Below are 27435 nucleotides of genomic sequence, written 5' to 3'. Positions count from 1 at the left end.
TGTCAAACTTTAAAAGTTAATAAATTGTGTGAACTAGGCCTTATTTTACATATTTATTTAGTGAATATTGAAATTCAACATCTTGTAAGTGATATTTTTGTATTAATATAATATGCACTCTTGCTCTTTTTGTGATTGGCCTTACATATGTTTTGTTTTATTATAATACCTAGCTACCACTTATTATCATTAAGTAGTTGGACTTTTATGTGTGCCGTCATATTAGTCATCCCAAAAACTAAATTTGAATTTTCTCAACTTTATCTAAAACTACTTACAGTAACGGTAAGGTCAACCATAAAGTCAATGCTCCCTCGCAAGTGAACTCTGTCAATAAAACTAAAAGACCCCTTTGCTGTTCTGCAAAAAAAAAGAAAATAACGTTCAAGAATTTCTCCGCAGAACCCTTTCTAGCCGTTAATAAATGTCAAGTTCTCATCGACGCAGTGTCCGCGCGTTTCTGAACGAATTAAAAAACTTTGTCCCTTCGTTCAAGTGTCATGCAATAGTTGTAGGTTTTGTAGAGACAGATACATAGATAAAACACATATTCACTTTTACAATACACCACACAAACTACACTAATAAATATAATAATAATTTAGGTACTATTTTCTATAAAATATGAATGCAGATATTATTATAATAAGCAGTAACGGTATCAATGATCACCACAGTCAAGCAAATGTGAATGTGTGTTTACGAACACCCTGAGACCACCCCTGTGTGCTCTGTACAAACCATTTATTAATGAGGAACATTTAAAGACAAAAACACATGAACAAATATGACTGATCAACATGCAAGAAAGCCATAGAAAATAGAACATCTCTTACATATTTTACAAAACATTAATGAAGATAGCCAACGCAACTCTAATAAATCTCCTAGCTATGAGCAAAAACATGATAATTACAACGAAAGTGAAGTTGCATACTAAGTGCCGCACTGCACTTTTGTCGTTCATAAAAATATCACTGATATGATCCATTATACCATAATTACGTAATTTCGCGTAATAACTGCAGGCAGTTAATTACCGCGGAGTTTACGCGCAAAAACGCGCCGGCGACCGCGCGACTGTCGCGCCGCGTCGCACCTTGACTTGACCGAAATTGAATTAAACTTAATGAGTGACTGCACGGTGCAGTGCAGGCCCTTTCAACGAAATAATACATGTTACGGTTTTTTGCGAAGCGTGATGAAACGGCAATTGGTACCAAAATAAACAAGGAAATGTGTTCTGCTACTTGCTACTTATGCTAGGTTTATTTTATTGTACACTTGTAAACACAGTATGCTTTGGCAAAGAAATGTAAGTAAGGACTTTATGTACCTTGCATATTGTATTGTTAGATATTTATAAGTACTCACGTAGGTACTATATTTTTTTAATGAAAACTCTATTTAAGTATAGAAGAAAACAAGTAGGTATACTCTACCATAAAATATAGACATGACTGACCTTCCGAGCTCGGGCATGGAGTAATTACAAATAGCGATATTATTATCCGTTATAATACCGGAGACGGTTAATGCCCCGGAACGGACGCCCGGTCGCCGCGACGCCGCACTCCTCCACAAAAACTGCTCCGACACCAGCCTATCTTGACATCATCCAACCGAATCCATAATAACCCACAAGCCGACATATTAACGTTTTTCCAACAACAATTTTACGCACAGTTTATCTCCTACTCGGCAGTGCCGTTATGCAGAAGTGCACGATAAACAGTTGGACCGCCAACACACCAAGTACGCCAACCCTTCCTGGTAAAGAGAATCGGTGTGAATTACGCCGCTCGATCGCGTCCCCATTGTAAGCCGGACCGGGCCACTTTGGTGTAACTTAAATCCAAAATTGGGTATTTCGAAAAATGTGCATGTGTCATTTATCACGACCCTCCGGTTTAGGTCGGGAGGAAAAAAACGCACGGACCTAACCCTATTTAAAAAAGTTCCCGGCGCGCTATAATCCCGCGCCGAGGCTGGCCGGGCACACACTAACACTATTAAATTTTTCTACTATTAATACAATGGCGTCGGCGGCAAATAAATATTGGATGCGTGTGATGGAAGCTCACAGGAGATAATCCTTATTGAGCGCGATCAAATGTTCAACAACCCCTTTTAGCGCTGGCAATATATGAACGCACATTGGGAACCCGTTAATAATAAATTAACTTTTGTCATTTGTAACGCTGATGAATCTGTTGATTGCTTTTTGTTTTTCGCGCAGATATTTCATCGATTTCTTTAAATTTAATTAACTGCATTTTAATCTGCCCCCTAGATGGTGTAAAGCTTCTATTGGAAAATTAAGACAGTCACGCGTCAAATTAAAAGAGAGCACTAGCCCAAGTGATAGCTTTAAGCATTTACAATGAGAGTGCGGTTAAAATTTTCAATATTTTGGTAGTAGGGCACGTGCCGCCGCGTGCGCCGCGTTACCCCCCCAGAGCGAGCTGAGCCTACTCTCGTAAGGCCATTTTATTTTTTATTATTTTCATAATTCATATTTCACAATAACAACTGGAAAGGCGTTTCGCACGGTTAGCTCGCGAAGCAACTCGCGGGGGCGCCCGGCTTGGCTTACCGCAAGGACCACTTATGGGCCCGTTTTTATTTATACTATATGACGCGGCGGTTGCGTTTTGTGATCCACTTTATCAAATGCTTTCGCCGTGGGGTCGGAATGATGCGGATAATAATTTAGAGCGAACTCTTCTTGTGGCTGCAGGCTTATTGTGTTTTTTGGGACGGGATTAGTAGATTACGAGGAGTCTTAGCAAATGCCCATAAAAAGTCTCCCGCTTGGTCAGATTGCTTTTGGCAATAAGTCAATATATTTTATGGAGTGGGCACTGTTTTGGTGCTATAACTGTTTCATATAAATATTACACCTAAATATAAGAAATATATTAGCAAATAAAAAAGTGCACCTACCTATATGTATAGGATAAAAACAAAAACAAATGAATTCTTAAATTAGGATTTTCTAATTTCGATTATCTTCTCAAGTTTTATGGGCGTGTACTGCGGGGAAAGAAAATATATCTGCGTGTGCATATTGAGTTTTGTTTCTAAGTGGAATTTTTAGTGTTCCAGGGAGGCTTATCCAAATTGCCGTAACAGTAAGGGTTCCTTACCGAGGGAGTTTTTTTTTATTTTACAGTAATTTCCTATTACATTCTTTGTGAGTCAGGATGTTAGGGTAGAGTTTTTTTCTGTTTGTGCAATTCTAGTACAAGCTTTGTTGAGCATGGAATAGGTAGAGTATCTTTAAAACCATGCAAATATAATATTTCTTGTCGTTTATTGAGAATATTCTTATACATACATCGTATATATTTGAATCCATAGTAAAATGATGGTCTTACCCAGAGAAGTACTTACTTGCCAAAAAGTATGCTAAGTACAACTACGTAGTAAATAATTCTATGAAAAGCTAAACAATTTTTAAGGCAATTATACTCCAAGGGTTTTAAATCCATAGATTCCCTAACTACAGAATATTGAATACGACTGAGACGGAAGTATTAAAGTCGTACAAGTAAAGTAACCCCTCGCGCCGCTGCGGGGGACGACTCAGTTTAAATACATCCGATAAAAAACTAAATTCCCCTCAGCAATGGCAAAAAACGTGACCCGACCCCACGAAATCCGCAAATAGAAACGTCCATAAAGGAAAATTTATCCACAAATTAATTTGTAACGTTAGACAATAAAATTAAAGGAATTGAGAAGATGCTACTGGAATGTTTATTTTAATTAATAAAAACACGACTACAACTGCAGACGATACGAACCTGCGAGCGCCCAGCACTGCGCTCGGCTGACCATGTCCGCTAATGGGGTCAAGCCTCTCATAAGCCACGTCATAAATTAAAAACATAATTTCTATAAAAAAACTGCCTTTGCTTATCTTTTAATCAGCTTATCAAAGAATCTCTTAAGCCACTACAATCCCAATTCTTTCTAATGATGACAACTCAGTAATAAACGACGAGTGCTATGTGGGAAATATATTTCGAAACTAGAGAATTTTTGCCATTAATGTCAGGCCCAAGCCGAATGCCTCTCTATCGCTCCACATGATTTATTGGGTACGATCGCGCATTACATAGTTTTATTTATTTCCATGTCTTTTAGATTGTAAATAGCATGAGCCCAATCTCTGACATACCGTGCAAGATTAACGTTGCCGATTTATTTACACAAACGTTTTGATGGATGTATTTGGCATATTTTTTTGAATTGGCTTTATAAAACCTATTAGTTTCGGGTTTTTCCGTGATCGTAAAATATATCACGAGGCATGGCCCGTTGTGTCATACTTAACCTATTTGAGAACTTATCGAGAATTTTACTACGCACGTCTTTGGTTTCAGTTATTCGACTTTGAGTCGTTAAATGTCCATAAACATTGAATTGTTCCGAAGGTATTGCAAATACGCTTGCACATTTCATTGCTTTAGCCTCATTGAGCACACCATTGAAAACTCTCATCCAATTCTTTCAAATAATTGCCTAATCTTTCCATTTTAAATTACGAATCTTCAATCTTTCCACTTAAATGTCCAGTACGCTTGGATCTTTTTTAAAACTATGGTGCACTTGCTTTACTTGCAGTGTGGGAGGTCACGATAGCCTGGTTACAATATCATAGCACCCTCGAGTAATAAGGCAAGGTGGCAGCGAACTAACCGCCCCTGAAATGGTTATTTTTCTAAAGTTCCCGTTATAAGCCGGAGGTAAGTCGAGCGGAATTAAAAAAGGGAGTTGTGGCCCTCAGTTGTCTGTTTCTATTGATTGTCTGCAATTTTTTCACTTCTTCATGCATCTTTTTCTTATTCGAACAAGATGTTACTGACAGTGCCAGCATCATAGTGAGACAACTTGAGTTGACTATAATAATTATCATGACTGGAATAATTGTGAGTTATGAGTAAGGATATATTGTGAGTTTAAAATTATACTAATTATTTGTTACTTAAACAAAAAACTTAGAAATGCCAAAATTCATAATAAAATAACATTCAATATTTACTCAATTTAATTTATTAATTCATGCATTTTTCAGACACTCTTACTCTGGCGCATGCAAATCCATGATAGCAAAAAGCGCACTCGTGTGTAAGTGCAGCACATTCGTCACGCCACCGCGACACATGGCTAGTATGGCTACAGCCACTACTCGACCTTCACCCACTTTTTCTTGAATTCAACCGCATAATTTGCACATATAAAAATTTAAATTAACATCATTGCTCAGTGTTTAATCAAACAAGTCCAGCTAATGGGCTGCGATGAATAATAGTCCAACATTTGCTTATTGAAGAGCTTCTGTGCTTGTGTCATAGCCATGTCGTGTTATCATTATGGTCACAGTGTAGTGTGGCAACACTTCCCCCTACCAATAAACGTCATTCTAACATCAGACTTGGCTTTGATTGCGCGCGTCCTTACATGGCGACCGTGCCAGCCGGCCTGCCTCCGTGGCAGTGCCGGCGGACCACATAATAAATTAAAAATATATAAAAATAAAAATGAACTAAAGTGGTAAAAAGTGATAATGTGGAAAATGGACAATGAAAATACGTAAAGGACTAAATATAATATAAGTACCTATAATCATGAGTTAATTATATCAATATACCAAGAAAATAAACATACCTACATAATTATAAATTTAAAAAACCAAAATCGATCTACAAAATAAATAAAAATGGATGGCGCCGGGAGACAAATTGGCTGCTGAGGAGAAGGCGCTGGGAGTGTGCGAGTCGGGTAGCAGAGGATGTCCTCCGAGCTACAGCTGCGAGGCTGGAGGAGGATGCTGCTGCCTGATGCTGCCCAGAGGGACGCGAGGAGCTGGACGCGCCCACAGTTGGATCCCCGCATGTTCTACCGCCGCGCCACCCAGATGAGAAATTTATATTCTTTCAGAACATTAATTAGAAATTCAGGTTTGCAAATTATTTAAATTCTTTTTTTTGAGTTGATTTACATTTTTTCAGTTAAATTCGTTAAATTCGTAATGTTATTGTTGTCAAAATATAAGTAAAGTATTTTTGTAATTTTATGTAGAAGATGAATACATAAATATTTCAGTAAGAATAAATAGTATTCGAACGCTTAAATAGTAATTCAGTTCTAAAGTATTAATATTAGTAATTCAGTTATAAATTGTTGCATGTTTATTTTCTTTGGGAAAAGATATATGTAATTAGTTATTGACGCTTGTTGACGACTAGGTAATTTCATCAAGTAAATCTAGTAAAAATTATAAGAAAATCAAATACTTATCGTGCGTGTCGATACCTACTTATTGTCAATTGTTATATTACCTACAAAATATTATATTTCATTTCAGGATATTTTATTTTACAGGTTTAGAGTACCTAACTACATGCAAAATTTCATTTTTTCAAAAAAAAAAAAAACTTTGGTTTGAATATAAAAAAATATATATATTTTGATTTCTAAAAGATAAACATATTGATACCGATAAATAATGGAACTCATAAAATTACCAAATAATAAAATATATATAATAATAGAAAATCTTAACTTATTTTTTATAATTTGTACGAAAATATTTTTTTATTTAAAATGTCTAAATTCTGTCAAAGTACTATTCAAATTTCAAAATTAAATTGCTAACCTAATCAAATTACAATAAATTAAATTATATACTTAAATAGATACATTTTTGTTTAAAATATAAAATAATCCAAATTACAAATTCAATGCATTGCACAATTTCCTATTTACTTACTTAATCACTTAAATTCAAAATGTTCTTTGGTACTATAAAAACTTTTGGTCTATAAAAACATTCCTTGACTAGCCATTTTTTTAGCTATATTTAAATTGATTATTTATATTTAAAAATTAAACCGCTATTCATTTATTAAATCACATAATATTATAGATACGAAGATAAGAAATAATAAATAAAATATTTTATTGCACTTAATTAACAATTATAAATACTTAAACAAATAAAAAGTAAAATAGAAAAATAAAAATCAATTAATTAAATAATCCGCTATGAACCAGATATTGGTCAAATGAAATTAATAGTACGTAAATATGCAATTCAATGAATACAAATCTAAATACTTTAATTCTAGTAATAAAGTTAATACCGCGTAAATACTTATATCATACCTACGAGTATGTTTAACCATAATCAAAAACAATAGTATTTATCAGTAATTAGATTCTAAAAAAAAAAAAAACCGTAATATGGTATTTTTCTTGTAAGATGCCATAGTTTCGTAACGCTAAAACCGAAATATATTTCTTTCCATTTACCCCATTATCTTAAACGAATATCCCATAGAAAAGATAGCAATGGGTGTACTTATCATACCTATTCTTATAAACACGTACCTATCAAAGTTCAATTACAGATTTGGAGCGATGCTTAGCTTTATTCTTTGAATCCATATAACAAAAACATACTTCTCACAAAAATGGTCACACGCTCGACAGATATCGTATTTCGATCCGCCGCGCATGCAGTGAGGAATCTGATGATCATGCATATTGGGAAACCATGTCATGTCTCGATGCAACATTTAAGCTATAGTTTTAACAGGTCATGAAAATGATAACTTTAAGTATTTTACTTAAAGTTATCATTTTTGGATGTAATATCATTCATTATATAATATCAGAATAACAAAATAGAAACATGCAGTAGTCAAAAATTCAACGCGTGAGATAATTGAATACAATATAGAAAAATTATAACTGATGATAAAAATACACCTACTTAAGTACAGTTAGATTCAGAGAAACCTGACCACCTGTAATTTTTTCACTAAATTAAAATAATGTAATGCCCGAACCATATTGATAAATCGAATATTAAAATATATCTCAACAGTATAATGAAGTTCCAGTATCAACATAAATTTCAACACGTATTATTAAAATGTACAGTATCTCGGAAAGACACGTACGTCACTACAGAATATAGATAAATAAATAAATTGAGAAAACTAATAAAAACATTATAACTACGTACGAAAAATATATAACTGGTATTGTATAAGTCTCTCTCTCTCAGCCTTCCGTAGTCCACTGTTGGACATAGGCCTCTCCTAACGATCGCCACCCCAAACGGTCACCCGCCATCTGCATCCAGCGGCTTCCCGCTACCTTCCGCAGATCATCAGACCAACGGGTTGGGGGGCGACCGACACGCCGTTTGCCGACACGGGGTCTCCACTCCAGAACCTTTCTACTCCAGCGGTCGTCGGCTCTGCGGGCTACGTGGCCAGCCCATTGCCACTTCAGCGTGCTAATCCTTTTGGCTATGTCGGTAACTTTAGTTCTCCTGCGGATTTCTTCATTACGAATCCTATCTCGCAGGGACACGCCTAACATAGCCCTTTCCATAGCACGCTGAGCAACTCTGAGCTTGTGGATAAGTCCTTTGGTGAAGCACCACGTCTCGGCTCCGTAAGTCATCACTGGCAACACGCACTGATTGAAAACTTTTGTTTTCAGACACTGAGGTATGTTTTCAGTGAAGATGTGTCGTAATTTCCCGAACGCTGCCCATCCGAGTTGGATTCTACGAGCTACCTCTTTATCGAAGTTGGATTTTCCTAATCGGATCACTTGTCCTAGGTAGGGATACTGATCAACAACTTCGATGGTGACACCTCCTACAGTTACGGGCGATGATGAAACATGTTCGTTCGACATGACCTTTGTCTTGTCCATGTTCATTTTCAGCCCAACTTGTTTAGAGGCATCATTGAGGTCTGTGAGCATTTCGCCTAACTCCTCCAGCGTTTCCGCCATAATAACTATGTCATCAGCAAATCGTAGATGAGAGATATATTCGCCATTGACGTTAATGCCCAGTCTTTTCCACTCTACAAGCTTAAAAACATCTTCCAGTGCACAGGTGAACAGTTTCGGAGAAATAACATCTCCCTGTCTCACGCCCCTTTGCAACTGGATCGGTTTTGTGCTATGTTCGTGTAATCGAACTGACATTGTGGCAGCATTGTACATACATTTCAACACCTCGATATAGCGATAGTCTATATGGCACCGCTGAAGGGATTGAAGCATCGCCCAGAGCTCAATAGAATCAAAGGCTTTCTCATAGTCCACAAACGCTAGACATAAAGGTAGATTATACTCCTCGGTCTTCTGTATAACCTGCCGAAGCGTGTGTATGTGATCTATGGTACTATAGCCTTTTCGGAACCCTGCTTGTTCGGGTGGCTGGAAGTCGTCGAGTCTTTGCTCGAGACGATTCGTAATAACTCTCGAAAACAGCTTGTACACATGGCTCAGAAGTGCAATGGGTCTATAATTCTTCAATAGGGCTTTGTTGCCTTTCTTGAAGAACAAAGTCACTACACTTCTGCTCCATGCCTCCGGGCTTGTGCCTTCGAGTATGACGGAATTAAACAGCCTCCGAAGTGCTATTAAAATCGGTCTACCGCCGGCTTTCAGAAGTTCTGTTGTTATTCCATCATCTCCCGGAGCTTTGTTGTTTTTTAGCTGTTTGAGAGCTATACTAATCTCGTCTAGACTGACGTCCGGAATATCTTCGGTATAGTGTCGGGTGAGTGGCGCTCGGCTGTCGTGAGCACCGCTGGTAATAGGGTTTTGTGTTGTGGTGTATAACTGTCCGTAGAATCTCTCAATTTCTCCCAGAATTTCGGGCACTGATGAAACGGTGTTGCCAGTGTCGGTCTTCAGTTGGGTCAACAGAGTCTGCCGAACAGATCGATCTCTAGCAAAGACTTTGGAGCCCTTGTTTTGCTCTATTGCGTCTTGAATGCGCTTGCAATTGTAGCGTCTCATATCGCAACGTCTTGCTTTGGCGATCTGTCTGTTTAGACGTCTGTATTCGACCATATCAACTGAAGACTGCAACCTCATTTCTCTCCGTTCTCTTATGAGACTCAGAGTCCCATCTGAGAGTTTTTGAGGTCCTCGGTTGGTTCGGGACGAAAAATATTTCGATCCTACCTCTCGGACAGTTTCCACAAACCTATTATTTAAATCGTCAACTGTAACGCAATTCTCTAAACATATCAGGCGGTCGCAAAGCTCAGACTGAAAGCTTTCGGGATCCTGGATTTGAGCAGGAGTAGGACGGAGCGTGGACTTCATTAGACGGGAGCGTTCTATTTTGCAGTTTATATTCAAAGTGCCTCTTACGAGTCGGTGATCGCTGCCGGTCTTAACCCTACTGATCACTGAGACATCATTGAATATGTGCTTCTTATCCGTCAATATGAAGTCGATCTCGTTTTTAGTCTTCCCATCGGGGCTAATCCACGTCCACTTCCTTTGTGGCTTCTTCTTGTAGAAGGAGTTCATCATATAGAGGCCCTCCTTCTCCAAGAAGTCAGCCAGCATTTGCCCACGATGGTTCCTGACTCCAAATCCATGTGACCCCACTTTCGTCTCGCCGCCTTCTTGTTTTCCGAGTTTCGCGTTAAAGTCTCCCATCACCACCGTGAAATGAGTAGTGAACTTACGCAGGGCAGACGATACGTCTTCATACGCAAGTTCGACCTCATCATCGGTGTGCTTAGATAGGTACCTACCCATAAATAAAAATTATAAAGTTTGGAATGTAAAGAATAAAAATATATTAATAATATTAGATATTGTTACGTAAACATAATGGTTTAAAAAGAAAACAAAATCGAAATATATAGAAGAAAGATAAGTAAATGTAGAGTATAAAGTTTATTTTGCGACCAAAGACACGGCTGGATGTAGTATTAAAGATCTTTTTGTCGTTCCAAGAAATGATGATTAGGTACGAATCGTCTTGTCGTCGTCGTATGTAGATAAGCGAAGGGTATAGGTGTCGATGTTTATGTATAAAGCTTTGTTATTACTCGTTTGAGACTAGGGATTGATTAGTTTTGTTAATTGAATGGAGATGTATGAATTATGGTGAAAAAGGTTATGAGTAAGCAATGATAAAGAATATTAGGTAATGTATGAAGGTTCAGTAGCTCATGTGCACGTGAGAAATGTATGGTTGAGGATACTTTGGTCTCTAAGACGTTGATAAACAATTGGACTGATCACCCAAGCGTTAACAATATTTTATTGGCCGAAGGATTCTAAAGGATATGAGTAATATAAAGAAGGTAATACGAGTACGGGACATACAGAGCGCAATTACTTAGATAATTAGCGATTACGTATGGTCAGAGGACTTATATAAATAAAAAGTAAATAGCAAAGTCATCGAAGGTACATATGGTAGGGTACAACAAGGTGTCACGTCCTTATTTCTGATCATAGTGCGGTCGAGAACCCTCCGTGAAGAATTTTGGAATTGCCTAAGAGTAGAGCTAGTTTAAATGTGCCCTTGTAATATTTATGGGACATGTGTTTTTTTATATTATAATGGACAACATTTCATTTTCTTTACCCTATATTTTTATTAGCTATTCGGAAAGTTTATAAAAAATTAGAGGACCCGTATTTTTAATTTTGTATCTTACATTACCTTTTGCATGTTATTTTTAACTTTAAAGTTAATTATTTTAAAACCGGAAGTGACGTCACATATTAGGCTCAATTTTTATTTTTGTCTATTGCCTTAGTCTCGAAAAAAAACATAAATGACACTGACAAGTGACATTTAAACTTTGTTTACATGCCAACCAACAAATGGGTCATTTTCAAATGACATTGATATTTCTGATGATACAAAGTAGGTACTTATCATGTAAAAAAATAAGTAGAAGCATTTTTTCAGCTGTGTAGGCGGTGGCATGCTCTGGGACATGTTAAATAGATGTCATCTCTTAATAAGTACTAACCATTTTATATGATAAATAAAAAAAATTGTCAGAAAGTGTCAGAACAGAATTTATAAAAATGACCCAAATAAACAACAACGTCACGATAAAACGTCAACGTCAATCAAAAATGAAAGTGACAGTTACTTTGTTTTTAAATCTATAGGCTTTGATCATCAAAATGCATCACACCTGATGCATGACGTCATCAGCACTTTATTACTATTTTATGAATTTCTCGAAAATGATACATCCAAAAAATACAAAAACATTTTTTTTGTTACCTTTAGAGCTAAATCTCGAAATGGTTTTCGATTCATAGCAGCTTAAGTTTTTTGAAATGTTGTCCATTATTATAGAGTCGACTCTCGTTGTTTTGCGTACCCTACAGATAAATATATAAATAAATAATGAAGACCAGGCCTGGCCCACCAAAGAGTGGAAATAATTATATGTACCTTTTCGTAAATGTATGTGTGTGAAATGAAATAAAAGTATAAATAATAAAATAAAAAGATGACTTTGAAAATAAAAGAATATGAATGATGAAATATATACGCAAAATAAATGAAATAAAGTAGGTATAAATAAATGAATAAAGGTAATTTTGAATATAAAAGAATATGAATGATGATAAATATACGCAAAATAAATAAAATATAGTAAATGTCTAAATTAATATTTAAAAAAGGAAATATGTATAGAAAGAAAAATTATAATGGTTTAAATTAATAACTAACGTCAGTTTGGTATAAAACAAAAGAAGGCAAGAGAAAGTTTTAATCATAATGTAGTAAATAAATCAAATAAACTAATAATTTACATTTAAATATATTTACAAGTACAATCAAGGACAAATCCTTCTATAATCATTAGATAATTTTGAATTTTAGTTGGACACAACTTGTGTTAAATGAGTTTCTTGTAGAACAAGTATGTACGGAGTTTTAATAATATTGAAACTTAATAACTTGAAATAATTAATATGATATACTTATTGAAATTTTAACATTAAATTCAAATTCAAATTCAAATTCAAATTCAAATTCAAATGGTTTAATCGACGTAAAATTTTACAATTATTTGTCGATAGTCATCTACCACCATTTCACAAAGGCCCCGTCATTGAGAAGGAAAGAAATGGCGAAAGAAACTCCTCGAGCATCTTTTCAACATAGTAGTTAGTTAAATCTAAAAATATGTTTGGAGTATACATTTTAAGGGTACCTATAAATGGATTTACTTATACCTATACAGCTATACAGTATTCAAGAATATTGAAGGGTGAAAATAAAAGATTTTTAAATAACAAATATATTTGTTTGTCAGGAAATTAATTATAAACAAGCGAGTCATTATAGTCGTCAACAATGCGTCAACATTACGTTATAAGTAGTTCTAAGTTACAAATGTATAATCATTCGTATATTTTATATATTCTTAATTAGATGATGTTTTAAGCTGTGCTTGCTTCTGATTATGACTTCCTTCATTCAACATGATGAATATCTAATAATAATAACATACATAATTTGAAATATTTTTCATTTATTGGTTTCAAATGTCATACGAACATAGGTACTGTGTATTACCTAATTTGAGTTGTTAAAAGATAAAGTAGCAGATAAATATTTGACTACGAAAGTAGTTCAAACTTAATCATCCTATAGTGCCTAAGTACAGTATATCTATAGATAAAATATATTAAAGTAATAAATATATTAATAAAAAAAAACTTATGATGTCAAGATTGTCAAGTATAGGTAAAATTGTTTTGTGTCTTCAGTGCTACAAAAACCGAATTTCTCTATCTTTATTATTATAAATTTTGGGTTTCTGAATATTATACAATTCATAATGTATTTTTTTTGTTTAATAGTACTTAACCATTTTTAAGTAATTCTGTATAAGTGATAGATATTAGTTACCTTGGCGAAAGAACGAAATTTAAATTAAACTTGGTATGCATTAGATATAAATACCTAACTAAAATTGTATTCAAAATAAAATATTCATCCTCAGAAAATTATATTATACTTGTTGGCTATATTGCATACTTAAATTAATTATATATTATGTAAACTTTTAGCAAAATTATAGTTTATTGTTGTTTTGGCTCTATATAATGGTATACCTACTATAAAATATTTTAAATTACCACGGTGTTATCGATATGTATGAAATCATAGTTATTTTGGTAATAATATTGTATTAACTTGTACACTATAAATATAACTAAAATTATCTTGACGTTATTCACACTTAAATGCATCATATATATACTTTTAATAACCTTTAATGTTTAAGCCATGAATATTGCTGTAAGTAAATTTAACTATAACCATGTTTGTCTATGTATATTATTTTAAATTTGGTTTTTTTTTCACAAGACTTAAGTAGTAGAACAAATTTTTAAATAGAAAATTAAAAAATGATTTATGTAACATTTTTTTTCGAAAAGGGGGAAGGTGTAGTGTGGCAACACTTCCCCCTACCAATAAACGTCATTCTAACATCAGACTTGGCTTTGATTGCGCGCGTCCTTACAACAGTATCTGTTTGGAAAAGTTCTATGGTAAGATTTTTGAACAATCAAATAATCTACTCTGCGCTCAATACCAGTACTAAATAGAGTCCCCGAAACATATTATAGAATTACACTACTTGAACGATACCATCTTTCATAGAAAACACTATTCATACATGACAAAAATACAAGGGTCTGTTTGGCCATTTGGCCACAAAGCCCCAAATAAAATTAATTCTGATTAGTTATGTGTTTTGTATTATGATTAGATACTTAGGCATTTCCTTAAGTAATAAAGAAAGTTGGTCGTTTTAGTGACGATCCGTAGATCGAAGTGTTATCTGGTTAGTGTGCAACATTCTTGCGAGCAGCATTCTTGAGAACACGTGTCGGGAAACTGCACGTTGTAGAGACAGGGGGGTCACTCTATACTGACAAAAAATAAACGCACGAGAGTTATCGTGCAAACGAAACGTTTAATACAACAAGATAGAGTCGTGGCTCGCGCAGCACCGCTCCGAAACGTAAGTTTTGATCATATAGACTCTATATGATCACTATTATAGAGTGACCCCCCAGCCACTACTGCGTATCTCGACGACATGGCTGATTTGTGGACTCACTTGTTGATAAATAGCTACACTTATTGACTGTTTAATGCATTAGAACAAGCATATCAGTTCTGTTTAGCTCGACGTAACTAATATCGCAGAAGTCATTTTGTACCTATGTTGGTGTTTACTTACAACGTTTACGTGAAATTTAAGAGTACACCGTACCTATCACGTACCACTTATTTATACAGGGTGTCCCAAAAGTCAACGTCATCCCTTAAAGGGCTGATAGGTCAGCTCATGAGAGGCCAGAATATCACAATATGACCTTAGTAAAAACTCGATAATTTTCGAGATATTGACACTTTTATAAATTTGCTGAAAATAGACACGTTGGATCAGTTTTTTGCGTGCCGCCGGTACAAAAATCCATATGATCAACATGACTTACCCTTAATAAATTCAGTCAGATAATTTTCCTTCAAACAATTTTACATCGAGGTCGTTTTGTACTAAAATAGCAATAACTTTTTTGTTCATTGAAACTGACTATCAGCCCTTTAAGGGATGACGTTGACTTTTGGGACACCCTGTATATTTGCGCATGAAGTAAATAAATAAACATAGAGTTACAATGAAGTTTGCCAACACAACCTCAACATAAAATACTGGTGTCCACTGTCCACAGTCAGTGTGAAATTGAGTAAATCTTTTATTTATTGAATATCCGCCTCGTTTACCTAACACCAGAAAATCCTAATCACAGCCCATAAAGTATGTTACAATAATAAATTTCCTTCCTTGATAGTTTGTCATTGCCTCCACCACACTCCGCCACCGCCGCCGCCGCCGCGCCGAGGCAACCACTCGACAACCCCAGAAACACACGTTTACAAAATGTTAATATTCCAGTCTTTCGAGCAGAAATACACCTTGCTGTATCGGGTTAAGGAGTAGACTATTGAATTATAGGTGAAAATGAAAAGGTTGTAGATGTGTAACAAATACGATAATACGATTTGTGTGACAGGCTGCGGCGGCGGCGGCGGCGGCGGCGGCGCGTGGGCGAAGGTTATGACGACTCTCGTTACTTTGACGTACCAAATTATCTTTTGCACTCCTCCGCACCAACTTTAGACCATAACTGTAAGGTACAGTGTTTATTTTCGAATACTTGGCTCGGTATAGCAAGTCGTTGAAGTCAGTCTCTGTTTATTGGTCGCACCTTGCAGTGTTGCTCGTAAACTATTATCAACATGATCGTTACGAAAATTTAAAAATGCAGATATTGCTAAAAAAATATTTGAATTGTTATGCTTTCTATCAAATATTTGGTTATTGAAAAAAATACGTAATCTAAGCTGTAGTAAGTCTTACCGTTACATGCATAATTGAACCGCCCGATAAAGCTGGCAAGAAAAACAATTGAAACAACCTACCAACCTACATACCTAAGTACATTATAAATATTTGAGGATATTTCGCCCATGGGATGTGGAATTAGGGTGGAGGCACACAGGCGCGTGCGTCAGGCTCCACGGCACGTAGGAGTCCGTCAAACAGCCAGGTGTGGCGGGGGCCTTATTTATTGCACTTCGTGGGCTATAGATTTATAATACCCTTTCGTTTAGCTCGGGAGTTGCAACGTAATTTCGTATTCTTTCAATTAAGTACGATTATTTTAAATCTATCGATCATATCGTCCGCAGTGTATTCCAACACGGACATAGGTAACCAACTTATTCAATTTATTTATGCAATTTATATATAATCATTATCTCTCTTTAAGTATAATTCTTTTTTTATTTGGAAGTACTTACCTATAACTGAAATCTAATAATTTAAATAGGAAATTTAAAATAATGTTATCATATAGGTAGTGAGCCAAGTCAACTGCCATTTGCAAAACCTGCAAATTTCTGCAAGTATAAGACCACCACCTCCCGGCCTACCTTTCCGTCTCATTATAAATTAGCCGGTCGCGTATTTACCACATTGCTAACATATTATTCGCCGGGCTGCTGGTTGAATTATGCACTTTGTTCGCGCGAGTCGTTAGCGGCTACTCGCGGCCCCCGATTATGCCGAAGTGTTCACGAATTATGACGCCGATGTCGTAAACTCGAGACAGAAGAGTGGAAATACGCGTGCGGGGTCGAAGGTGCATGTCGGTGTTTTATAAATCTTGTGACAACGAATTCGTGGGTAAATTAATTTGGTACGAGATTTTTACGGTGTCATCCATTTTTCAAATTGACTTTAACGTAAAATTATTAATGTTGGATCAAAAATATTTAAGTAGATATAAGATCCTTAAAAAATAATTGTATTTATATTATAATTAATAAAGACCATTTATTTATTATTTATTTATGTTAGAATGTTCATATTATTATTATTATTAGAACTGGATAAAGTTTTCTAATTCACTTTCGACAGCATTTTAAATTTTTATCTCCCAAAAATCCTGCCTAGCAATTTTTTTTATGAAACTCAATAATTCTTTAAACGCAGAGTACCTAAATAACATCAAGACAATCTGTTACTTTTTCCGTCGTTGATTAAGTCTGAACTGAATCCTATAAACCCGCTCGGCTCAACCCCACCGGGTTTATTACGTCCCTCATTATGGAAGGGTTAAGACGCGGCGCGACAGACCCCAAGCACTATTTTAACACATTAGCGATATCGGGTTGAGTAAGACGTCTACACACTCCATTTATACATAAAATATAAGTAGGTACTTACTTACACAAATATTTTGACCAACTTACAAAAAAGAATGAAGTTCTTAATGCATTTGTATGTTTTTTTCGTGTATGTTCCACGTTAACTCCGTCAATTATGAATAGTTTTGATACTTTTATTTTTTCTGGTATGTTGAGTGTCTTTTTTCGAAATATTTTTTGCGTCTTGAAAATAACAACAGAAACTATAAGAAAATGTACACCTACATAAGTGCCACGTGTTTGTACGTAGGTGGAAGGTAAATAATTAAACCCACGAATGGAAAAAGCCAACAGTAGCTGGGCTTTATAGAAAAAGAATATTAAATTTTGAAATAAAAAATCACTAATGAACTTTTCCTCCATCATAATTCTTTGTGTTCAATATACAGTGAATATCCAACATAATGAAAACATTACTAGGATAGGAGATATTTAAATATTTTGTTTTGGTTTTTTTTTTTATTATTGAATAGTTTTTTCTGATTATTTCTTCTCCATAAACTTGGTCACTATAATAGTAAGCACGACTCGTCACAAGACTCACAAGTAGATGAGGCGGTGGTCAGAGCCGCGGGGGACGGAGGTACCTCTGTTGTTAGTAATACGAGGCTCCACATTTTTATTATCGATAAATACCGGTAATTACAACCGCATGAACGTAGCTTTTGACGTCGGCTGGAATAAGGTCAAGTGGAAAATGAATGTGGGTTCTTCGACTAGGTAGGAAACAAAATTGTTACTTAAATAATAATTAATTTTGTGTAGGTATTATAAAAATATACCAACCAGTTTAATGACAAAGGTGATAGACAAAGGTTGTGGAATTCTATTTATTTTTAATGTGGACACACATGACTGCGATGATTCATTAGCAAGTATTACAACAACGAAAGCAAATATAATTAAACGTAAGTAATCGCTAAGCTAATAATTAGCTGCTGCAGTTGATACAAAATAAACTGAGAAATCGAAACCAGCTAATAAACACACAGATGTCAATACAAATACACGTAAATACACAAACAACAAGCGTTGCAACTCACTCGCCGATCAACTTATCTCCAGCATGTGGGTTGTTGACAAACCCAACCAGGTGGAACTCAAGCGAAATGCAACCTTAAGTTCAAAATAATAAGAGTAAATAGTAAACGCGAGTTACAGTTTATTTTGTATGTGTTAGATATCAATTAATCAGCCCTTGGAATGTGGTGCAGGTTGATCCATTTAATAAGTCTCTGAAGTGCGCAAAAGCATTAGGTATTGCTGCTATAGACGTAGCACCTTAGAAATGTAATAATATAACTACTAATAGTACACGATCTTGACTCCCTAACTGCAATGGACACAGTACAGTATTCGTGCTGCAGCATCTTAATCTTGTATCTGAATAATTAGGTACTAAGTACATTATTTACAGTCAAAAACCTAATCAGGATTCAGTTTTTAAAAGCACAAAAAGTGGCAAAAGAAGAAGCGGACATTTACCACATTATCGCGAGGATACGCGGTGGCGTTCCGAACAGGCGATATCTCTGTTCACTATTTAGGTTACGGTTATATTCTCTTTGGTTACGACGACCGCTCCTCAGATAGTCAATAGAATTCGGATTTTTTCCCAACTGCATGAAATATAACTGAGCCATAAAAAGAGCCTATACGCCTCTCGCGTCACATAAAAATAGATGTAATCGCGCTGCGTTCCACATCAATAATTCAAGATTACTTACCGACGTAGTGGCGATAGATTTCTCGTTTCAAGTACATTTATTGTATTTGTATCTGCCAAGAAATCGATAAGCGAGATTGACACCAAGCCAGAAAAAGTAAAGTCGATATTTCACTGAACTGATTTCACTTTAACCCTTAATCAAATGGATGATTTTTTTTGATAAAAATGTAAACCATGTATGGTTTTTAGGTAAGTTGGGTCCGTAGATTACGAAAAAAATGTTTTAAATTTTTTTTAGTGGAGGGAAAGGGGGGTTTTGCTATGGGAAATAATTTCCCACTATTCGTGATTGCTAAGCAAAATAATATCAAGTGGGAAACTATTTCCCACTATCCGGTACAGATCACAAATTTTAATTAATATTTACTACAGTTTCTATACAAGCTAGTTGCCGCTAGTTTGCTTGTTTTTTTATAAATATTTTTTTGTTTTAGAAAAAAAAACTATAAAATGATACAATAGTATTTAGAACAATATTTTAATAAGGAAATATGCAGTCGTTAAGTTGTTTGAGGTAACTATCGGAAGGAGAATTAATACTGTTGACATAGCATGAGTCGTCTTCCGAATCTGTGTCTAATAAATCAGAAATGTCAGCTATGTTTTCGACAGTCTCTTCTAAATTCTTCGTAGTAAGCGATATTACGTTTCTTTTTAATAATTGTTTCAAAATGCTGCAAATAAATAAGAAGAATCTGGAGTAATAAACCGCTTATACTTATCAAAAACCATACATATTAGTTCGTTCAATAAAGTAACATTATATTTTATGTATAGATAAATTTACTATATTTTTACTGCAGGAACAAACAGTGGGAAATAATTTCCCACTTATTTGAACCTTCGAAAAAGCAAGAAACGCCAGTTTTACCGTGCCAATCACCATAAAATCCATTTGTAAAACAATTTAAGTTTACAATAGTATTGTGGTTAGGTACTTAGCAGATTTTTTTCTCCAAAAATTTTGAAATATCGTCACGAGAACCGGTTTTTGACACAGAAAAATTTAAATCTTGATTTTGAGATTGACGTACGATGACAGCTTGCGGTTTTTTTTAAAGTGTTAGCATTAATAAAATCTAAAACTTAATCAAGATTATTTTGTTTCTAATGTTGATATTGATCAGAGTAACCAGTAAAAAAATAAAAATATTTTTTTCGATTCAGACCAAGTGGGAAATAATTTCCCTATATTTGATTAAGGGTTAATTTCTAATCTGATTTATAACTTGGTGTGGCCTTGTGGAGTCCTCATAGATCGATATCATTTCAGTAGACAGGGTTGTTAAATGTATTATGTTGTATTTTTCACAGTTCCCAGTTAAAGAGGTTGATGAAAATAACCTTTTGTAAAAGAAGCATTGTTTCCATATAGGTTTATTTAAGCTAGCTGTCTAGCTAGCCCCACTAGCTATCCCCGCGCGCTTCGCTTCGCCTTAAAAAGTTTTCCCGTGGGAATTCCGGGATAAAAAGTAGCCTATATTCTTTCTCAGGGTCTAGACCATATGTATACCAAATTTCATTCAAATCCGTTCAGTAGTTTTGGCGTGAAAGAGTAACAGACAGACAGACAGACAGACACAGTTACTTTCGCATTTATAATATTAAGTAAGGATAACGGAGATATAATGAGGCAACATATAAATTAAATCAGCTTCGTCACGTTTTAACGTACCTTTTGTACATTTCACGCCGCCATCCTCATTCAGAGGTCAAAATTATCGATTATTTTATCTCGTACTCAACGTCGAAAATAACATACTTTCGATTATTAATTACCGAACCGACTCTAACATTACTCCGCCATAAGCTCCAAGAGTTCAAGAATTTAAGTGAGGAATTGTAAAGTACAGTTTTATTAATTACATATTTGAAATCTGCTAAAGGTACATCATAACTCTCTTCTCGAAATGTGTTTATAAAACATTAATCATATATTTTAACTTACCTACATCCATGCAAAATAAACAGAAGATAGTATTTTGGATCCAAAATGTGATTTTTCCGCATGAGGGCTCTGATTCCGAGGACATCAGTCTGATCCCGAGGTTGCGGACGCGGCCGCGGCCGGAGCCACTGACTTGTCAAAAAAATAACATTTCATATTTAAACAGCAACAAGAGTACGTGCCCGGAAGGGGACAGGGGGACCACAGATGATGTGGGCACCCTGTACACGACAATTTCATTTATAAAGAACCACATTTTATGTACCTTTATCGCTTTGTTTTTGATGGTGTAACGGAATTGTAGAAATATAAATATTAAGTCTATTTATTTAGATGTATCTAAGATATCTAAGTCAAGGTGAACATGCTCAGGTTGTCCAATTCGATCCATATTTGATATCAAATTATTGCAAATTCAAGAATTACTTAAAGGTTAACGATCTGTTGGTAAAAGATCCGCAAGTTTTTAAAACGCAACATTAGAATAATATAACTGTTGCTTGTAAGATTCTACGCGTGGTTTTAACAATAAAAAAATATACATTAAAGATATGAAAAAAAAACTTCAATATAGGCACTTGCGTTCGCCCCTCGGCTCCATTGAAATCGTCTTTAGCAATAAAGTCTGATTGTCACGCACGTACACGTTGCATAAAGCAGCATTACTGGGGGGAGGCGAGGGGGGCGAGGGGGGCTGGACATAAATTGATCAGGAGTAGATGGGTACTGCTCTTAGCAATGACAACATTTGATGACTCGGTCGTCACAACATCACTGGAGAAAAATAATAATAAGGTTATGTTTGGAATATTAATAGTAAGTATATTCAAACGATCCTACTAATTTATTGATTAGCATAATCAAAAGCTATTAATTTTGTAGTATCTGTCACTAAGAGTTGTGTGCCGCTTCTTTTCTGACGAAATGAAAGGATCAACCGAAAGTAAAAGTTTGGGTTTTTTTGGTATCATATTGGATTTTCTCTCATTTTCTACCAATACTATAAATTAACAAGACGAAATGTAACTTATGATATGTATGACTAACGAAGCATGGATATGCTGATCATGATCATATACACATATAATAAACATAACTGGGTTTATCATTAAAATTTGCAATTTGTAGTAGGTAATTTAAATCCTTCCAAAGCTTTTTTAGGTTTTTTTCTAATACCGCAAGCACGGATTGATTCAGCAAGCAGCGAGTAGCGGTACCAGGCTGCCAGGAGCGAATAGAGCTGATTTGTTCCCGCATCGATTGGGCGAAGATTCGCCGGCGCGGGGATCGCGTAATTCCTGGAGGCACGACGTGAGCCGCATCCAGAAACAAACGACGATCGCTCACCCCATTACCAGCCGGCGGAGAGGCGGCGCAAGAGCGGTGAGACAGCGGGCGCTTGCAACGCACTACGTATTAAAAAGATGAAGCATAATAATATAAATTGGTCAATGATTCAACTCAATACCACAGCTATAGCTTGGCTACAGTGGGTTTCAGTTTGTGTATGAAATCTTCTACTTACATAATTATATTATGTACTCGCAGACTATCAAAAACAGTACAATGATATGCCAAATAATGCCGATAAATAAAGTTTTTTGAATATTTAACGTCTCCGCTATCGCTTGTAACTCACGCCACATACGTGCGTTACGCGGATCGATGTCAGATCGAACCAGAAGCAATAAGACGCCAATTTCTCCATTCATTTACCCCCATTTATTATCAACCCTATTGCATGCCGTTTAGACTTAAAGCGACCGCACCAGTAACGTCGTCGCTTGCAGTTTTCTTTTGGACGGATAAATGGCTGCCATTTTTCAGAGCTCCCGCTTATTTGGCTAATTTATGATGATCGCAGATAAGTTCGACTTACAGATTTTTTAATTTAGATATTAATTCCCCTCAGGCATTTAGGGTTAATAGTGTGTGCATCTTTAACTTGCTTTCGTAATTTGATTCTTGCTACTACGCTTGGGTTATTTGTTGTTATTGTGTAGTAAAAAATATCGTATTTTTTATTACAATCGTAACTAAGAAAGTATGCAAGTTTAGTATTTATATTTTTTAGTTAATAGATAAAATTAATGTTGCGAAATAAATGTAAATCTTATAACAAATCAGGCAAACATGCCAAGCAAAACATCAGCAAGCTCGCCTATTAGCTATAGAAAATGTATAATCCCACAGCATAATAAATAATAATTCAGATTTTCTTGCTTGTCCTGCCCACTCCCTCATTAGCCGTTTAATCTCTGGAAACCTGTTAGTTAATAGTAAACAAGATTCGACGGTGTGACTGGTGGTGCGACTGGTTGTCTGTCTAGTTTGAATATAGTCATATCTGCAGGCAATTAACAACCTGGATGTCCTGGCGAGGCGGGACCTGCTGACGACATCACCAACAATGAAGTGAACTAAATGTTGGCTGATCTAAAAGTTGGAGACGTTGGATTTATAATAGAGAAATCATAAAAGAGGTGAATAAACCACACTATAACTCAATACTATCGTACCTACATATTAATCCTTGTTATATTTGAGCAGGTAAATTCCATAAATCTCGATCGATTAGCGAACCCAAGGCTGTCTATGTAACTGCGAACCATTGTCTCGCCATCATGAGTCGTGACAGGAAGGCATTTTAATCGCAGCGTTGATTAAACGCTACATCAGTATCCAATTCATAATAATTATGTCAAAAAGTTTAAAGGGTAAATGTGTACGTACCTAGATGTAGTTAGTAGTATGTTTGTATTTTATAGGTTTGTTTGTCGAGAACGGTGCTATAGGAAGTGGTTACGACCTTGCTCGATCTGTCCACTAGTACCTGCCTACATGCACGATGTGTTTGTCCATACATACATTAAACCTAGCCACTAAGAGTTCCTTGCATTCTTTGCTTCATTACAAACAGGATTCTTTATTATGTTTATTATCTGGATTCTACACTTTTTGTGTGTGATGTGCGATCATCTAGATCCTACCATTTTTTTCCACTTGCCACAGTATAACATTTTATTATCTGTATTGTATATTTAGAACGACGAGTAATTGTTAATGGTCATAAAGGTAAGTTCAATATAATAACAGCAAGAGTTGGTTACGATCATTATCGCCGTTGGCTACCGAGTTCATAATTGAAACGCAGAACACTATAATCTAAATTGAATTAATAACTGGGGGTTCCGACCATAAAAGTTTCGATGTTTACGACTTAAACAGCTTATTCTAGAGGAATATCATTCAAGAAATCCTGCTGATTGAAAACCACGAGTCGATTTAGATCTATCGATTGTCTCACGACAATGTCCAAAGCATTGGCTAAGCTGATTTGTTTAATAACAACAATGTGTTAGTCATTGCCAGTAGATGGTATCGGGCCGGTGGCTGTAGAAAAACTAAATAATATAATCTCCCATGTGCAGCGTGGTCGTGACAAGTCGTGGCAGGAAGCGTAGTCGATGGCCGGCTTAATCGAAGCGGATCACGAGCGTCGTGACGCGCGCAGCTCCCGTGCGCCGCGGCACGCCGAGCAGACCTCACCAGGACTGTTCTATCTGTATTATATTGGTTTTGATCGAGGTGTACTACATGAAAAATTCATACTTACATCTTTCATACTCACTGCAACGTTACACGACAACGCGATGACGGTAGAGTCAATCAATCAAGAGATTCAGGGCAAGGAATTACAGCGGTTTCACAAAAATTATTGGAATCCACAAAGCTGTCCCATCACCAGGGTTCGTGATTTAAAAACTCTAAGAAATCGCAAATACCTTCCTTTGGATCGCGTGCAACCCCGCCAGGACCATCTCTAAACTAATTCCGCAAATAGTATCCCAATAAGTTAATGGCGACCGAAGGCGATGAATCGATAAATATCCCGGAATAGTTCCGAGATGGAAAGTTGCGACGCCCCGGGTTGTATGAGGAATTAAATTATATCCCGGTCCGAGGCCGGCCCTTGTGCGCCGCGTACCACCACGCAGATGAGTGTGTGTGTGGACTATAGGGCAAACATTAGGTATAACATATTTTCTAAAAACAGAACACACCAGTTACCTAGATAGTTTTATATAGACTGCAACTATTATATTATAGACTATAATAATTGGATAAGGCATTTCATAACATTTTGCTATGAGCATATTTTACTTTACAAGTAGATCAACGAGATGAAATGTTTACTTTTGCATTTGGCCCAAAATGTCCACCAAATGCCACATTCCGCTTTTCGAAAGCCCCCGCGGAATCCTAAAAAGGATGCCAATTTAAAATTTGGTACCACCTGTAGGTAATATCGTCCGGCGAAACTTTGCTCCGAATTTGGACCTCCCTAATGTTCATGTAAGGTGGTTTAAATGAGTTGAGTCGTGGCCGCGGGCTGCGCATACCTCGCGCCGTGGTGGACCGAGCGGGGTTTATGCGCGCCGGGCACGCAACCTGCGCGACACGGTGCCGGTGTGACGCCAGTGACATTTTCAGTTGGGAACCTCTTCAGTTTTTGCGTAGGCTTTTAAACGGATATTAAGTTCCAACTATCACCTGTGTGGTTGCATTATAAATCACCATTCACGCACGACTTTCATGGACAGCCAAAATTCCCATACCCTCCGGCAATTCGCTACGCCTATCAAACAATTTTCAAAAGATTCTGACTAAAGACAAATTTTGACCATATCTCACCCATACGAAAGCTGTAGCCAAAACTTTCCACTATCAAAAGAACCGGAACTTCTACTTAACCTCAATAAGAGCTGGTGGACTAGTAAATCCTGGGAAAGCACTAAAAACTAGACACTCAGATTATTAGACAGATTTGTCTCGGTGTAGCTCTGAGCTAGACCATGCATGTCTAGTAAGTGCTAACTTATACTCGCGAGTAATTAACACTGATAGCACACGATTGCTAAGTGTTCAATTTCGGTCCTAAGTTGTTAGGTAGGGTAACGTAACGTACCTAGGGACACTTTCGACTACCCCAACTTTGAATGAAGATATTGCAGCGTACAACTAAGATATTAATGTGAAATTTACTTTATTCGGTAGGATATATAATCTATTATCACTAGTATTTGTGGTGGAGCTTTGGAGAGGCCAGATTTTTTGAAATTAAGATAAAAGTAAAAATGCTTGTTTTGACCCAAGGTACGTTACACGTTTGTACCTTGGGACACTCTTAAGTGTACTTTGGGACAAATTGATTTATACATTTTTTAGCAAAAAGTCCTGTAATCATCGAAATTTTATAACTACATTGACATCATATTATCATTAGTTAATAACGAAATTATATTTTGCGATTATGTATGAATTTTACGTTACAAAAAGGAACATTCACTTTATATAAAATAAATAGGAATATTTTCTCCTGTTTTTACTTTATCTACTGCTTGTTTCAAACGTTCCAGACTGACTGCAACTCTCTTCATTCCAGTTTCACTCTGCCACTTATAAGAACAGAGATATAAGACGTAATTTAGAAGTTAGCAGTCTCCATAGTACAAAACCATAGGAAAAAGTGTCCCAAGGTACAAATTTCATCGTGTCCCAAGGTACAAAAAAGCAATTTTTAACAAAAAAAATCAGTATCTTTATTTTTATGTTAGGAATCTTTCAGATAATTGCCGTATCATAAAAATGAAATAACTGAAAATATATACGTGATATCCATGTCTCAATTTTGAGCATGCCTCAATGAGATAAAGCAACTCAAAAAACTATACAAAAGTAAATTTTGTCTCCAAAAAACTTAATGTTGTCTTCACCTCACACTCGATCCCGGTATGATCACAAGATTCACTAGTTTGGCCAAGCGAGTAAAACACTACGCATAGGGTAGAATGATACTTTGTTAAATTTGCCAGTTTTAAAAATAAAATCATTGTCCCGAGGTACAAGCGTCCCAAGGTACGTTACGTTACCCTACTGTTAGAATTTGACTCTAAATTATAGTTGAAGTTTATAGCCCCGCCGAAGATAGCACCGAGCTGTTATTGAATGGTTACGGAATGGACGGTGGTGCGACTGGGCGACTCAAGGCAGCCGCTCTGCTCCATAAATCAACGGACCTCATGCGGCCCAGAGATGTTTTTTCTCTTCGTAATGTGATTAGAGTTACGA

The 27435-nt window shown here is 36.0% G+C and overlaps 1 long non-coding RNA gene across 1 annotated transcript; it reads right to left on the bottom strand.

The window, feature by feature from the left end:
• Positions 1 to 19481: 19481 nt before the first annotated feature.
• Positions 19482 to 20564, bottom strand: LOC125490313. The gene is made up of 2 exons (XR_007267591.1): positions 20227 to 20564; positions 19482 to 20029 (listed from the first exon to the last, which is right to left on the bottom strand). It is a non-coding gene; the product is annotated as an uncharacterized LOC125490313 (long non-coding RNA).
• Positions 20565 to 27435: the final 6871 nt, after the last annotated feature.

The sequence above is a fragment of the Plutella xylostella genome, chromosome 22, assembly GCF_932276165.1.
Source record: "Plutella xylostella chromosome 22, ilPluXylo3.1, whole genome shotgun sequence".
Taxonomy (NCBI): Eukaryota; Metazoa; Arthropoda; class Insecta; order Lepidoptera; family Plutellidae; genus Plutella; species Plutella xylostella.
This window is presented reverse-complemented; position numbering and strand designations above follow the sequence as displayed.